This window comes from Clarias gariepinus, chromosome 4 (genome assembly GCF_024256425.1).
Source record: "Clarias gariepinus isolate MV-2021 ecotype Netherlands chromosome 4, CGAR_prim_01v2, whole genome shotgun sequence".
In the NCBI taxonomy this organism is placed as follows: domain Eukaryota; kingdom Metazoa; phylum Chordata; class Actinopteri; order Siluriformes; family Clariidae; genus Clarias; species Clarias gariepinus.
Window position 1 is genome coordinate 28,821,758 of NC_071103.1, and position 17,042 is coordinate 28,838,799.

Consider the following 17,042-nt stretch of genomic DNA (forward strand, 5'->3'; position numbering starts at 1 on the left):
ATTGAAACAATGCCACAGCAACTGGATGCCATAATCTAAGCAAAGCAAAATATTAGAGTGTTTGATTTGTTTGTTTGTTTTTTGGCCAGGCAATGAATTTTTCCTTTTCAGATGGCTAAATGTTGTTGTTCCTCTATAACTTAAGTTAAATTTAGTTCGGCTCTTATTTGTCACATATACATTACTGCACAGTAAAATTCTTTATTCTCTGCTTTTACCATTTTCTTGTTAGGAGGCTGGGGTCAGAGTGCAGCATCAGTCATTATATGGTGCACCTGAAGCAGACAGGGTTAAGAACCTTGCTCAAGGGCCCTACAGCAGCAACCTGGTGGAGCTGGGGCTCGAATCGCTGACCTTTCAATTAATAACTCAGAGCGTTATAACACTGAGCCACCACCACCTCCATATAATTTTACCTAAGGTGCTCTAAACTATTCACACACTGGCAGGTAGCACAACGTCTTCTGTGTTAAGAGCAAATTATTTGTGAAGATTGTTTATAATTGTAAAATGTCTGAGAAAAAAATATATTTCTAAAATCGTGAAACTTATAGAATCCCAATACGAATTAAATCTGCATCTTGGTATTGTGATAATATTTGTATTGAGTAATTCCCATCCGTATAGGTATAGTACATATGCATTTTGGTTAAACTGTTATGTGTGCATGTGCAAGGTTAATTAATGGCTTGTTTTGTATAAAAATACTGCTTCTACATTGAAGTTTTCATAGATTAGTCAGGTATAACTGACTATATGATCAACTCACCAACTTTATAAATTTAGACAAACCTTATGAATATTTATCATGTTGAGAATATTATGCTGCAACATGCCAAACATTTCCCCCATTCAAAGCGGAAGACGATGTAACGATGATTGGCTCTTCAGGCGCTTACAAAAAAAGAAAAATAAATTTGGAAGAAAAATAAATTTGGCAAATTATGCAAATATGTTTTCTCGTAACCCGGAGAAAAGTGGAAGAGCATCCTTCCGGTGCGCTCCAGCAGGATTACACCTACGGTTAAAACTCAATGATATAAATCCTGCTTGGTTTTTATGCACATGAGTATGACAAGTTAAATCACCAGTGTTAAATTCCCACAGAGATGATCTGCATCTACAGAACAGATATGCAATTAAACTCTGTAGGAGTTGATTCACTGGTTAACCTGTAAATAGATTACAGCTACTGAAGTATGCTTTTGTTGTAATTTCAATGCAACATTAATGTTAAATACTCATGCAAATCACATAAATCTTTCAAGCTTACAGTATGTAATAGTTCCAAGCTAGATTGCAATATGACAATATTAAATCTCTTGTGTTTTATCTCTGTATGGAAACCCTTAGTAAAAAAGTTTTGCGAAGAAACGTCATTGCTTCAAATAGCACTGCAGGGTTCCCTAAACCAATTATAGAAACAACACTGGTAATGAGGACACTGAAAGGGCATAAATGTAGAAATTTACATATATTCTGGTATATAGTCATTTTTCTTTGGTAAGTCATTTATTATGGGGTTCAATCATACCACTGCCAAATCTTATTGCACTGCTTACAGAATTCTTAAAATGTACTGCAACATGCCAGTATTTAAACTGTAGAAGACTCCACAGAAATCCATTTGAATACCTGAATCCCTTTTGCAGTGCCCAAGCATCATCCTTGTTTGGGAACTTATTGCTCCAGTCATCATTGCTGATGCCATAACGTACTGAAATAAATCACTTTTTTTGTGGTAAAATTCCCAAAACGACGTTTTTTACACATGCATTGCACAAATGCAGGTCCACTGCCTAAGGCGCTTTAGATAAAAGACCCCAAATAATCCCTAAATCCTGCTTTATTCTGTGTGATAACAGCAGTCTTATAAGTTTATTAAATGTCACACTGTACGAGGTGGCACTAATAAAAACTGTCATATTTTGTGGCTGTGTAAGATCAGATATGTTCATATGTGCTGAAAGTCAGATTATATAATTAAGATTCCCCTACAATACATCGACGGTGCAATAAAAGTGATGACATTCTACCATTTAGATGTCCATCATGGCAATGCCCTAATGCTGAAGTTCCAGAATTTTTAATAATTTTTTTGGTCTTAATCAGCTCAATCACATGTATATGGATGTTTGTGAAAAAAAAAAAATCTCTAAGTTCTGACAATTACATAAAAATGACTTTTTCTACCAAATAAATGTTAAAACCCAATGTTTTCATGGAGATAGGGCAAATATATGTTTTTGGAAATGATGACATCACAGTCACACTCATGCAAAATGTTGGTTTTGTGTGTTTAACTCTAGGATGCCTTATCAGGCAGCCTTGCGGCCAGATATAAGGTCTCCTATAATGTTGGTTCTAGGCAACGCTCCCAGGCCTGTCCAAAAAAAATCCACCTTGATTTAACTATGCAAAAAAGGTAAGAGCCTCCAGTTGTTAATTCCTGCAGTAATTAATACTGTATGTTTTACATTGCCTACCTTACAAGCCTGTGAAGACAGTGTTATGATTCTGGGGTTGCTTTTGTTGGTCAGTTCTAGGTCTAAGTTCAGCAATGTTATGTGGCAATAAAATGAGATCAGCTGCCTATCTGAATATACTGAATGAACAGGCTTTTTCATCAATGCATTTTCTCTTTCCTAATAGCATGGCCATATTCCAAGATAACAATGGCAGGATTCATCTGTCTTAAATTGTAAAAGAGTGGCTCAGGTAGCATAGGAAATCATTTTTACACATGGATTGGCCACCAGAGAGTCCAGACCTCAACCGTTTTGAGAATCTTTGTGCTGGAGAAGGCTTTATACAGCTCCAAATTCCCAATTCATCAATGTGAGATCTTGAAAAAAAATTTATTTTTCCTCTGGGTGGAAATAAATGTTGTGACATTGTGTGCCTTATTCAAAGCAAAAGGCAGTTCAACCAAATATTTACTGTACGCTTTTTGGGGATGGACAGTGTATAACTTGTGTACCAGTTGTACAAAACATTTTGTCCTACCTGAGCTTATCAGGAATTTTATAGAGAATGCCCAATCTAAATATTATGTCAGTCGAATTACAGATTTTTGTTTGAAGGAAAATTTTATTGTGATAAAACTTTGACTAAATATTTTAGAATCTGTAGCAGAGATTTTTCATAAGCACGCTAATCATTCTCTGAGCAAACTTCTGCACATTTGATTCCAGTTTTTACACTTGAAATACTAACTGCAAGATTGAAGTGCACCTTTGACCACACCAGTGCAGGAGTGACAACATCCCTTCTACATATTTGTCAGAATAGTTGTGCAGTAGCTCATTACACAGTGGAGTCCTGTATACTTGCTGCTATTTCTGGGTGAAACACCTCAGGTGCCCTGGCAGTTTATGTTCAGGACCTCTCAGAAAGATGACTCAGGACACTCTAACAACTCAAATTGCCTCTAAAAAAGTGAATCAGAATAATCAATTTCTTGCTCTGGCAAAGCTGGAAACACTTGGCTGGCTAACACGTCATGATCTACCACTCACAGGCATGAACTCACTTCTTCAAAGGAAACTGAATTTAGGCAATGCTTGGGAAAAACCATGCAGTTTGACAGTGCTAGGTTATTCTCTCACCCTTCCACCTTACTGGCAAGGGCCTGATTTTCTTTGTTAAAAGAAAAGAGGGGGACATGTGTACAGTTTATCAAGACGTCAACCCTACAACTCAAGAGCAACATTCCCTCTGTTCAGCATTTAAATGCTTATACTGTAGCGGTAAGGGTTTTCACTACATTAAATTTAAACAGTATATGAGTGGATGACTGCATGCATCATTTAATATGGGCTCTATGAGTATTTGGTTATGCCCTTTGATATTCTGAACCCTCCTGTGGCCTTCCAGCAGTTCAATAATGAGGTGCTCCATTAGACTTCATTAGACTGTTACACATTTATTTTGTCAAACAACATTCTGATGTTCAGCAGTTTCCATGAGGAGGCTATTGTTCACACACATACCAGGGTTTTGTAATGTCCCAAGGGCACATTAATATTGACCCTTGTAGACTGGCCACATCCTACTTCTATCTATTTGGTGCAGAAATGTCTAGGCTTCACCAATTACTTCTGGCATTTCATCTACAATTTAAGTACCTTGGCAGCCCCCTGTGTGTGCCAACCAAGAAGATCTCAACAAGCTTTAAATGGACAAAGGATGGGCAGCATCATCTTATTTGATAATCATTTAATTTCAGTTTTGCTTTATTAAACTTTTGTACAAAGGTACTGGAATATAGGGCACCCATTGGCTAACAATTCAGATTTAGAATAATGTATCAGCATATTCTATATGATAAGCCCCAACTGGCAGATAACCCTTATGTTGTACCAGAGATGCACCAGAAAATCTTTCACTCTGTCATGTGGAGATGACAAGTTTTAATCCCATGCCATACTTTCTACTGTCAATAACAGCACAGCTAGCTGATTGTGGGAATCAGTGTGCTCATGGATGTTGATTAGCACTGACTTCCAAAGATATAGTTGGCTGGCTTCACCTGTCTCAGAGGAAGTACATGTTAGTCTTCAACCTTCCCAGCTGGTAGTTGTTACAGGAGAGAGAAGACCTGCCATGTGAGGAATTGGCAGATTACCAAACTGGCAGATAACCAAAAAAGAAAAACAGATGGGTAAATATGTTTTCAAAAATATCTGTATATGTATATCTGAAGCCAAAAACCAAAGAAAAATATCTGTATATGTATTAATGGGGCCTGAGACTACAGAGCGTGCCAGGTTCACCTGCATAATGAATACACAGGCGACACCAAGATGTTCAACGTTGCTGCAATGGGGTGTTTGTCTTCTCTGCCTAGGGTGCTGCAAAATTTTGGATTTCCAATTAATGTGCCAGTTGGCACAGTTTAATTCTCAACGCCCCCGACACACATTCATGCGCATGCGCAAATACACATATACACAGTACCTGCACTGTGACAGTTACAATGCCATTGGGTGTTAAATAAGAGGTGAGATATTTAGTCATATTCTGAGATTACAAAATCATGCTGCCATTTAGCAACACTTTAATTAATGTATATATTCCTACCCACAGGCCTAGTCGTATATGAAAGCGCATTAAATTAGAGATCATACTAAGAAAAGTCTTTTTGTCTCTTATTTTTTGTGCATTAACTTCTCAATACAATGAAATCATAAAAGGCAACAGACGTGAAAATCATGTACTTACCATTAGACACCTTTGAAACGAGATTAGTGATCTTTAGTGACCATATATCTGCCATAACACTTTAAAATGTTCTAACAGCAATATAATCTTCAAGAATGTGTCAGAAAACTCTTCCTCATTACAGGACACAAGGCTCCCACATCTCCTACTCAGCACTGCTTCACTACTTACTACTATAAACTTAAGCTAACCTGAGCTAAATGCTAAAATCAGACTAGACTACAATACTGCCAACTCTTTGTTTAGAAGTTTAGATCATCGCATTTAATAAGGAATAGATCACACAGTGTGTGTGTGTGTGTGTGTGTGTGTGTGTGTGTGTGTTGTTGAGCTCTTTAGCTAGGACAGGAAAGTAAGGTCAATCATTCAGTGTGCACTGCTATTGCTTGAATCAGATAAACTGTGTTGGCTTTATGTTATTATTTAAAAAATATTTTTGTTAATGTATTTATTTCATGTAAAAAGTAGGGGATTGTGGTGGTTAGCACTGTTGTCTTGCATGCTTGGTGGGTCTCCAGGTACTTCAGTTTTCTCCCCTAATACCAAGATATGCAGATTAGGCGAATTGGTGTTTCCAAATTGCTTAGAGTGTGTGACTGATGGAACGCTATACATTTACATTTAGGCATTCGGCAGACACCCTTATCCGGAGGGACTTACAAAGGTGCTTAAGTTTCTGTTGGATAGATCCTGACACTGAGTTACTAGGTTAATGAGTACAGTACCGACCTTAAATAAAATTCAATCTTAGTAAATAAAACCTACCTTTCCAGTGGAGAAAAAAATCCAAAATAGGAACCTTAACGCACATACTGTAATTCTATGGCTCTCCTATGGGTAGCTACAGCACCCCTCCCTCTCTGGTGCACCTATGGATGAATAACCTGCACAAACCAGATTATACTGTACTCTTGCACCATCTGTTCTCCATAGATGCCCATTTGTGAGAAAAATTTCACTTGTGTTCATAAACACAAATCATACACTAGATATTTTAGAGTATATTGCTTAGTATATTACTCCAGTATCATAATTTAATTACAACTAATCTCAATAGTCCCAATATTTTGGTCAAAAAAGTTATATTTTCTTAAAATACAACTCTAAACATGGCACTGGGAATCCTAGTAGGTTGATGGTAAGATCCTATCATTGAATCTATTTGAGAAGATAACAAATTGACTTGTAAATCCCTAAGAAAATAAAATTGTGATTTTAAATGTTTGATTAGTCCAACTCCTGATAAATTTGTTATACCATACTTACTTTCCTTAATTTATCCCTTGCGACTATTTTGGCAAAATTTCACACTGTAGATATGCTGCATAAAGTATCATAATTAATAAACTAATTACTATATTGAATATTTATCAACTCAAATGCATTGAATTAATAATATAATAAAAGACAAATGGTCAGTGAAAAATAATTTCACAGGAAAGTAAACTTCAGCATTGAATGCCCTTGTCAATGCTTTCTCCAACAAATAATGTTGTAGTGCAAAACTAATTTCATTAGTGGCTGCCATTTGTGAATGATTAAGGCTTGTTCTCACACAGCCCTGTGCTGGCCACAAAGTTCTCTGAGGTTAATAACCAGTTACAATCAATTACGTAACCAATCTGATACAATCAATGAGTCCCTCCAAACTAACGCAAGAAAAAAGTGGTCCCGAGTACAATCAAACCATATGGATATGCCAGTACATGCTACAGGTCAAGGTGAATGCATTAAGAATATTGAAGCAATAAATAAAGATGCAGAGTCATGAATGTTGTTTGGAGGAGGAAAGGTTGAAATGTATAATGTCATTCATGGGAGGATCACAGATGGCCCACTTTATTTTACATAATATCCTGTCTCTGGATGCTTCCATAAATCTTTCAAGCGTTTTCCATTCCTAAAATCATGTTTATAACCAATGAATAACTTTATAATTTATCTTTTTATATAATATAACTTCTTTCCATCACTTCAAAGCTCCAGGGTCCGAAGTTCAATAATGAGCTCAGGTTACTATCAGTGGCATTTTCTCATGATCTTTGCATGGGAGTGTTTCCTCAGCTCACTGACTGTGAGAAGTTTCCTGGCTTGCTCCCAGTGTTCAAAAACATGCAGGTGGAATGGCTATGGTAGATTACGCCCAAGTGTGAACATGTGTGTGAATGAAGCATTGTGATGCGCTTGTATGCCACCCTAGGGGAATTCTTCATCCTTGCATTTATTGTTGCCAGGACTGTTCTAGATCTATCTTAATCCTGACCAGGTAAAGAAGTTACAAAAAAAAGAAATGAACGAATAATTTCCTTCCTTTGGCTTTAACTGTAATCTGCTGATTGTCTCTCCCTTTCTTGACTAACAGCTCCATATTGTAGGGTACATTTCTCGAAAATTAGACGATTGGGGTATGCTCTATGAATATGACAAATAACTAACTAGTGGATTAGAACTTGCAGTTGACTGATAATTTCTGCATAAATTGCTATTTGTTTTGGGGGCAGCAATAGCATCGTTTTCATCTTTTAAAAAATATATATTACCAGCTTTTGCCAGGTGATGCCATATGGTCTTGGAATTTCTTCAACAAATGAGGTTACATTACAGTTGGGGTGGAACATTCTCTAATAGGTCCTGAGTGTTGCACCAGCATAATCATCAACCATAGCAAACATTCTAGGAAATTTACAAGGACTAAGGATGACTAAAAGTACACACTAGATTTTTTTGACAATGTTGTTAAGGGTGGTTTGATTATTATTTAAATAATTTTATTGTTTTTGTAATCATTATGGCCATTAAAACATATATGTTTTTAAAACAGGTTTAGAAGAAGGTTTGCACATTTCAACTTCTGTCCAGATTGTTTTCTGTTGATTTGTACAGTAGTTAGAACTGTCCATCAGTTAGTTCTGACCAAGTAAAATGACTGGGCAATAGGCAGTCCATGAGTTACGATATAGAGCCAATCACTGGGCCATTTAACTATATGCATGACTCTTACAGGTGTTATAACAATTATCAATTATAATAACTGCACGGGTGAAAATAGGCCATTACGGCCTGCAATCCTAGAAGGAGGGGAGAGAAGCTGACTGACAAAAGTCACACTCAAAACCAGTCACAAAAGCATTATCACCAAGAAAACATATTTAATCTGTTGTTTAAGCATAAGGGTTGGGGGACTTTACTTTTTAAAGTAACCAATTACATTACAAAATTAATGTCATTAAAAAGTTAAATTTTTAAAAATAACTAAATAACTGAGTACTTAAATGGCGGACGTAACGCTGGAATTCAATCCCAGAACTTCAGAAAGTTGCCTGGTATTGTAAAGTGGAATAAGTTAAAATATAAAGTAACTAGGTTTCTAGGACTGTTTACCACATCCATGGTTTATTTAGCTTAGCCTTTGGCCATATAGTACTGGTACAAATTTTAAACATTTAATTTAATTTCACCCTTGTTAATCACACTAACTGTCGGTTGCCAACTCCGTTGGACATGGTTAGTTCTGCCAGTTGTGGAAGGATATGCGTTCCTGGAGCAAAATAATTCGTTAAATAAACAACCAAATCATAATTTGTTGATATTGTGAAACCGTTGTAAAAATAAATATTACATTTGAGGTTGTGCTGTGCTAAATATCAGAATTGCTTTGATATCTATGACCTCATCACAGCCATGCAGATATTCAGTACAACACCATTACGTCTCATGTAATATTGCTTAAATTACCATCCATCATGTGAAATTATATATATTATATTTGTGCCTCATATCTGAGTGAAATTTGTTGAAATACTTTTACTTTCACTCAACTATTTTTGATTGTTTCAGATTGAAATTAAACAGACAATCAGAATTCCTCCAATTGGCTTAATGTGGCACACTGGTAAGATTCTGTCAAGTTAAGTGCATACAAATGCTAAGATATTGGGTAAGCGAGAGAAAAAAATACAATTTGTGTATGTTCTAGAATTTTTTTTTTCTGTGCTCAAAATAGCCTTACTCAACATGACTCACTTAAGAATGCGGCACGATTTGTTTTGGTATGGTCTTAGAATACTATATGATCTCAAAGACATGAAGGTCAATGTGCCATACTGTCTGCTTCTCTGTTATTTCTCCTCTTCCATTCACACCTTCGCTGTAAAGCTGGATTCGCCATTTTTAGAGTAAGCTGGTTAAAACGTTCTTTAGGTATGCTTCTTTTAATGAAAAGCTACTCTGAAGATTTCTGAAGCAGACAATAATTACCAGTCTGAGTCTGAAGATCCACAACCCTGTGTCCTGAAACATCTTTGGGAAATTGCTAGTAATGGCTTGAGAAATTTTATGAATCAGAGACATATATTTCTTACAGGATTCCTTTACCTCCAATCTGCACTTATTTATATGTATGGTCATGTTTGAAAGTTAGTACACCCTCTTTTTTGTGTGTTTTTGTATAAAAACATAATAAGAAATCATCTGATCGTACCGGGTGCTTGGTGAATGCAACCTAAGATGAACAGCAACAAATAACTTTTTTACCGTGCCATTGTTTATTTAATAATAAAAAAAAAACAAAAAACATGCGGGCAATACTAAGTACAATGGAACCTCGGATTACGAGTAATGCGGTTTTTGAGCATTACGCAAGACAAGTTTTTTAATAAATTTTGACTTGTAAAGTCTTGGTTTACGAGTACCGAGTATCATGCGCAACTTGTTTGTCATTGGACACCGTGCCCCTTTACACACACACACACACACACACACACCTACACACACACACACACACACACACACACACACACACACACACACACAAACACCTCTTCTCGCCTTTACGCACACACCCCTCCTCCACTCGCTTTTACACACACACTCTCTCTTTTTCTCTAATGGAAACACAGCTCTGTCTCGATTCTTTTTAAACGTAAAGTGTAGGTTAATTTGTTTTATTTTTATGTTACAGCAGTGATTCCATTAATATGCGCTCACGTGAGTGTCATTAACATTTTACTTTGTTAGTTTTCCGATAAAACTGTCTTTTCGTTAATGTGTGTGTGTGTGTGTGTGTGTGTTTGAAAACCTTAAATAAGAGAGGAAAAAGGGTTACTGTGTAAGACAAGAGAAGGGTCTAATTTAGCTTTACACACATACTCACACACACATACACAGTGCCTGCGCATAAACGGAAACACTTATCTGTTGGGATTTAATTTTACTTTTTTTTTAAGGTAAAGTGCAGATTAATTTGTTTTATTTTTTATATTTTGTATTAATTATTTTTATGTATTAATTTGGGCTTTTTTGGGCTGTGGAACGAATAATTTGTGTTTCCATTATTGCTTATAGAAGATTTCGATTTGGTTTGCGCTTGTTTTAAAATACGAGCCCGCATGCAAAATGAATTATGCTAATAATCCAAGGTTCCACTGTACTAGTGATGGGAAATTTGTATCATTTAGGTGACTCGGTTCTTTGAATCTTGTTAATTAAAATGAACATTTTTTTTTGAGTCATTAAGTCAATTTTTTTTTTTTTAATTGTTATTTGACTGTCATAGACGTTATGAACAGTTCTTTTAATGAGTCTTCTAGTCCAAGTCGTTTGTTCTGTTAAATCTATTGCACTGCATAATATCTATGGGGGTCACATGACAAAAGAAAAAACTATTCGGGTCAAGACTCCAAGGTAACAACTAATTTTTTTTTCTGTGCGTAACCTATGGAGGTTTTGCAATGCTTTGCGCATGCACACCTAGTAGACAATGAACAAATTACTCTCTGAAACTACTTGTTCTGAGTCATGTTAAAGATGCGTTTAAAAAGAACGAATTGTTTATGAACAACCTATCACTTCTAAGTACCCCCCATAATTTAATACTTTGTAGATAGCCTTAAGCAATAGCCTCAAGTAATAATTTCCTGTACGACTTTATCAGTCACTCACATCATTATAGAGGATTTTTTCCCTTCTTCTTCTACAACATTGCATCAGTTTAAAAAGGTTTTAACAATTTGCATATGCACAAATTTAAGTCGGGTTGAGTTCTGGACAATAGGCCATTACTGTCCTGTTGCATGATCCTATTTCGACCAAGCTTTAGCTGTTGGACAGAAGGCCTTCTGTTTGCCTCTAGACTTGTTTGGTATACAGAGAGTCTCATGGTCAACTTATTGACTGCATGATGCCCAGGTCCTGTGACTGCAAAACAAACACAACTAATCACCCGTCTGCTGCTGTGCTTTACAATGCATATGAGGTGTTTCTGCTGAAATGCTATTTGGTTTTCCCCTAACCAACTTTTTTAACATGCATTAAGGCCAAACAACTCCACTTTGGTATCATCTGTCCATAAGACATTGTTTCAGAAGCCTTGTGCTTTGTTCAGATGCAGTGTTCCATGTTTTTTTTTAGACAAAAGTGGCTTTCTTCAGGCAGGCCCTATAAATCAATCGTACTTGTTAAGTCTTCTTCTAATTGTGTTTCCATGGACTTTAACATTCAACATGTTCAGTGAGGCTTATGTCTTTCTCTCTTTGAATTGTGTTAAAACACACTTAAATGCTCCAGACCAGCAAAACTTCCCAAACTTCTGCTTTTATAGAGGTCTGCACACCTGTTCATGATCCATTAATTAAGCGCTGATTGACCATTTTACAGAACCTATAATGCCAACACCACCACATGCAGTATGTATTCATTCCACATGTAATTCTACATTAATGATATACAAGATATACAGTACTGAAAAAAGTCTTAGGCACCATATTATCTTTAGTACAATTTTGTTATATATGTTTAACAATTTCTGCATTGTCATGTACAAAACTATTCAATGTTTTCAGACATCACTTGAAAAGTAATAAATAACTGACATCACAGAATAATATTTGCAAGCCTGTAAAGAAAGCAGAAAATTTTTTAGATGGAAAAAAAAAAAAACTACCAGCCACCAATGCACAAAGGTTAGGCAATCTAGTTAAAATAATAATATTTTACTGGATACCTCTTTAGCACTAAATATTACTCTGAGATTTATGGTTATGTTTAAAAGAGAGTACAATTTAATAAAAAAAATTACTTTCATAGAAAGCAGAAAAAGTATAAGCTATAAATAACAGTGGCTACTATCGCAGGTAATTGATTACCTTGGCATATGGCCAATTGTCTTGCTTGGGCCTTTGCCTGACAATCATTCACTGATTTTCACTCAAGCAGCATAAACAGTACCACAGACATGAATCAGCACTGTCTAGTCACAAGGGCTCTTTGCCAGCAGGGTCTCAGTGAAGCGGCACATCCTGCCAAAGCAGTGTCACACACTTGCATCAGACCTCATCCTCTATCTGGATGAGCCCAGATTAGTTAAATTTTATCTAAAGTCCTGACCACCCATTAATCCTACACTTCCAAACAGCCAGACTTGTTATCTGGAGTTCTCTCATCTAACCGACCCTACAAACTGAATCCAGGTTTCACTCCCCTCTGTAGCCAGCTTTTCAGTCCTGTTGAATTACACACCAATTCTATCAAAGTATTGCAATCAAGTAATCAAGTAATAGTGCCTAATATTGAGCTAGTTTTAGGCACTAAATCACTACCACAATATCAAGTCTTGTAGCTTAATAAAAGAAGAGAATTATATAAAAAAAAATGATCTGGAACTCTGCTCAGATGGATTGTCAATTTTATCTTATTGTGTGTTGAGTTTAGTATGGGTGGTGACAGCTTATCACACATTTATTGAAGTTAAAAGAAAGATGTCTGATTGCTTTTGGCAGCGAATAGCCTATCCGTTTCGTAATGTGTTTATGTTTTCTCTAGATGCAGTAGAAGCATTTAGTACATTTGACAGCATCATGACATGAATTCCCCTTTATAAATGCATTCTTTAAAATCTCTTAAAAATGTTTGTGTTGTGTTACAGATGTTAATGTTAGAATTTGCCACCAGGATTTAAACCTATTGTTAATATAATGTAATAAATGTGAGCAGGATGATTACTAGTATTGTTACAAGTGTAGTTTTTTTTTTTGTTTTTTTTTTGTAGATAATATGTATTTGGGCAAACATAAATTTTGATTGACACTAAACAATAGCCCTTGTTGCTTATCACTTCGGAAATCTTGCCAAAAAGAAGAACCGCAAACATAGAGCAAAAACCGGGCGAACCACTGCCGATCATCACAAATCTAATCATGTGCATAACCAGGACAACAATAATTTAAACAACAATAATTTGATTTCTGATAAATTATGTACCACTGGCATAGGTCAAAGTTTGCTGAAACACATATTTTTTCTGTGCCTAATGAGATACAATAGATGATCATGCTAACAAAGACAAATCATGGAGTCAAATCTGTTCTTATCAACAAGCTAGAAAACCTTTTAAAACAAAGCAATTTTCATAGAACAGTGTAAACTAAGACCAAGTGATATGTTCAGATAGGACTAAACTTGAGCTGTTCATTAATTTGTAAAGCAAACAGAGAGGCCTGCATATTACGGAACCAGCCATAAATCTTTTCTTTTTTTTATGTAACATAGAAATGTCAATAGACTGATTTTGTGCCATATCCTACTGTACCATCAATTCTCCAAAAATTGTTAACATTTTCAACATGACAAATATAATAACAAATAAAGTAAAAATCAGTATTAATATTTTCTATAACCATATTATGATGATTTACCTCCACATACATTCACAGGAGTTAAAATGCAGCTTATAAAACTAAACAGCTAAAGATTAGCCAGCAACATGAGGGTGCCTATAGCTATAAGGTGCATATTAAATTTCAGAGAGTTACAATAATCACAGGGTGCTGTTAAACATTTGGTGTCTCAACAGACAAAGATAAAGAGTATCATTAACAGACTGCATGAAATTAGGACAAAATCAGCAAAAACACCTACCAGCATTAAAACTGGGCAGATTTTATAGTTATGTAATTATTCATATTTTAGTGTGTTGTTGTGTTTACATGTTTAAAATTTGACCTTTTCTACTATATATAAGTATTACCGAAAAGTGCTAAAATTTAGCTTTACTGAACTGGAATTGTGCTCACAAATATATGTATTTTTGTCATGCTAGAGATGTGAAATATATGTGAAATATATTACTGGTCAATTTGGCCAGAAATTTTGATTGTTTTCCAGAATTCATTCCACAACAACATCTGATCAGTTTTCTTACACATATGTGAAGAGTGAAAGAAGGATTATTATTACTAGTAGACGTATTTTAATGGTCATGGCTGATATAAACTTTCATCTAAATAAAATCAGTGAGGGCATTAATCTGGGTCCTGTAGCATCGTATCAAGCACAAACAAATATAAACATAGACTTATTGCCATTTCAGTGCTTAACTAATTGACAAATAACAGCATGCATAGGATTCTTAGGTGTGCCTTGCCAGCTGAAGGAGATATTAATAAAGAGGCTTATAATGCAAAGCACTGAGGCCTTGTTTACAGTCATCAGCAAGGCCTGTCTCCCTAAGGACATTTACAGTATTAAAGAATCATATTTACGCAGTCCTGTAAATGTGGTTCTGTTGCCACATAAAGCATGCTCTGGTGTACACGCACGCACACACACACGCATGCACATGCACATGCACACACACATTAATAGGTACACTGTACAGTATAGAACAGTATCCTCCATGGCCTACTCCCTTCCTCTCCTTGCCTCCTCCATCATCTCCTTCCCCCTCCTCCATGTTGTAATCTCAGCAGCAATAACAATCTATTCAAAGAGCATAGGGAAAATGTTTCTCAAAGATTACCTCTTTTTTCTTCAAAGAGCACTTAGCCTTAGCATTCACATCAGTCGAAGAAGCAGCAATCAAAAGCAGCCCAGACTTACAGCATCACATGACACTATACCACCTGCTCCCCTTTATTAGTCATGTGTTATGGATTACAACAGAGGATTCTGGGATTTGTAGTTTGCTGCCAGTGTGGGAGGAAAAGAAGGTAACAGGCTCTGTTTTACAATAATTATGACAGGAGTCCAGTATCTATGGATTTTTAAAAATGTAGGATATTAGGTTTATAGTGTGTGGAACAATTTTAGAGACACACTCTCCATTTTCACAGAGTTTTAGGTAGTGTCTACATGAAGGCTTCTTAAAGTACGGACTCCGGTTCGGATCTCGACAGCATGGCAGGTCAACTTACACCCAGCCCACACAACAATTAAGTAATACAATAATACAATATTTTTATAATATATTGTAATAAAGTGTGTTTCCTACTTTAAAATATTCCAAATAATAAAGTGATAGTTTTGTAGTCTTGTATCTGGAGATCATTATATTAATCCTGGCACAAGATTAAGTTTAAACATAATCATTTTATGGCACCGTGTTGCTTTAAAGTTAGAGTCGCTATAGCTTAAGCATCTGATTGCAGATTGTCTTTGACCTTGAATAGAAATTAGATCCAGACCTTTAAATATTAAGTTTGAGAACACCTGGAAAAATCTGCCTATTTCTCTTCACACAGGCAACTCAGGTGCTTAATCAGCCCCTTGTTATTTCAAGACTGGACTTCTGCAACTCACTCCTGGCAGGTCTGCCTCTGTGCACCATTCCGCAGTGATCCAGAATAAACAGCTGTTTCTTAGGTATTTGAGTGTTTGACTGATGGTACTTCTAGTTAGTAACCTAGTGAACTACTGTAAGGAGTTTCTGTATCATTCTTTAATGATGAAAACCTTCAAGCACTTACTGCATGTACTGTAATACTCTTAAAATATAAGTGTCTGCCTAAATGTAAAATTATATGTAACCTTGCTTGTCTGTCCTAATGTAGCTTAACAGGTTTCTTTTGATATTATGGACATAATCATTTGCGGTTGAGACTCATGAAATTAAACATTTTAAAATATCTTTTTACCAAGTTGATGTTGATGTCTTAGTTGCTTCTTTTTATTAATACCTTGCTAAATCTAAGGAAAGGAAAATAAAGTTTGTGCTATTATACATATTATCCATCCTCATCTAGTACTCATCTCATAATTAAGCAATATAATTCCAGGCTTAAGAAATTATTCCTGTTTTTGACAGAGACTGCTTTCCTCACTGCCTGAGCTAAATGTGGCTGCTAGCTGTGGCGCTGAGTTGTGGACAATGCTGTCCTAGGTGTTGAAGGCTGGAAATCACAGTGGCTGACAGCATACGTGGGTGAGAAACTGCTCCTCCAGACAGCCTGTCAGTGCAACGTGTATTGGAATGACCAAGATAATTTTATTAGCTCAGTATTGAAGAATGACTGATGCAGAGAAAGTATATACGTAAAAAGTCAAACTAATAAACAAATACAGTGGCACTTATACTAGTAGGGCGAAGTCAGGTAAATTGGGCCTTCAGCTAAAATAGAAAAGATAAGATTGGATTGTCAATTCAAATTGAATTTTAATAGTCAATCACTGATAGTAAATTCAAATTGTTGCCCCAACAGCACTCAATGTATTGCTATTAATTTAACCAGTTTAAAGTTTTATTCTAGTTAATTTACTGACATTTCACAGCTTTTTAAAAATGTTGCCCAAAAGTGGCCCAATTTACCTCATTTCACCCTACTCAGAGTGTAACACAGATCCAGAGGAAAAATATGTACAGTCGGAGAGACCCTGGGTTCTGGTATGAGATATTTAGGTAATAATATTGTACAATAAACCTGGAAACCTTGTACTGTTGCCAATTTCAAACAAAAATTGCTGGTCGAAAAGCTTGCTGGCTTCATAATTGAGCTTTTCATTACAAGCTTTGTTTGTAGAAAAGTAAAAAGAATGGTTTTAAACCAATA

At 35.9% G+C, this 17,042-nt stretch overlaps 1 protein-coding gene across 1 annotated transcript in view; it reads right to left on the minus strand.

Annotated features, from left to right (window-relative positions):
* The window catches only part of tsnare1 (T-SNARE Domain Containing 1), a 194,530-nt gene extending 179,445 nt beyond the window's left edge, over positions 1-15,085 (minus strand). Inside the window, exon 1 of the mRNA XM_053493954.1 lies at positions 15,017-15,085. The gene's annotated coding sequence lies outside the window, so the exon portion shown is untranslated. The remainder of the gene's footprint in view (positions 1-15,016) is intronic.
* Positions 15,086-17,042: the final 1,957 nt, after the last annotated feature.